Source organism: Olea europaea, chromosome 1 (genome assembly GCF_002742605.1).
Source record: "Olea europaea var. sylvestris chromosome 1, O_europaea_v1, whole genome shotgun sequence".
In the NCBI taxonomy this organism is placed as follows: Eukaryota; Viridiplantae; Streptophyta; class Magnoliopsida; order Lamiales; family Oleaceae; genus Olea; species Olea europaea.
Window position 1 is genome coordinate 30,496,701 of NC_036237.1, and position 1,156 is coordinate 30,497,856.

The window sequence follows — 1,156 nt, forward strand, 5'->3', positions numbered from 1 at the left end:
CTAGAGCCTCCATTTGTGAAAGCAATGTCATGGTACTATCAATATCCCCTTCTTTGCACAACTCACATATTGTTTCATTGTATAAATCATGAGAAAGCTCCTCTCCCATACCGTAAATAAGATTTGCATACTTAGAATTAAGTTATGACTTGAATTTAAAGAAAATATAATTGATTTTGAGCCATATTTTTCGACTCTGTGTCGTTGTATATACGAAAAATTTACAATATTGAATTTTGACTTGTAATTAAGGAATTTGAAAACAACTCTTTGCACGGTGCAGAGAGTTTTTTTCTCTCCGTATTGTGCGGAGAGTTGGTTTGTCATCTTTTCGCACTATGCGGAGAGTTTTTTTTACTCCGCACTATGCGAAGAGTTTGCAAACTCTCCGCATATGGTTCAACTCTCTCCGCACTATGCGGAGAGGTTTTTTCTCTCCGCACTTGGTTCAACTCTCTATGTACTGTGCGGAGAGTTGGTTTGTCGTCTCTCCGTACTGTGTGGAGGGGTTTTTTTTTACTCCGTGCGAAGAGTTTGCTAACTCTCCGCATTGTGCAGAGAGATTTTATCTTTCCGCACCTTTTTTTATTTTTACTCACACTTGGTTCAACTCTCTCCACACTGTGCGGAGAGTTTTTTTTTCAATTTTATAATATTGAATTAAAATTTAGAAATATAATTTTCAGATTCAATTCAATCATATCAACACTATCAAAGAATACAAGCAAAATAGTTTCTATATTTCTTATTCAAGCATGAAATATAAAAGCATATTTTTTCTAGATAACATACTGCTATGCAAGTGTAAAAATAATTTGCAATTGTTTTTTTATAACATGGAAATATTTTTAGATATTGCTTCAAAAACTTTTCAAAAAAAACCAAAATTCATACACTAATAAAAATATGATAAATACAAAATTCGTGCAATACAAGTGATAGCGACTAGTATTCTAAAGGGAGTCAAACAAGGGTTTAATCCGCAACTATTCATCGATGGAAAAATAAAATAAAGTAAAGAGGTAACAATTAAAGGAAAACAATAGTTCCATTTGATATTTTCTTTAATTGCATTTGTGTAGGAGTCCAAAAGAGTTTTCTTCTTTTTATTTGTAACGAAATTCCAAGTTTCAAAACTAATTATCTTTTTTATTCT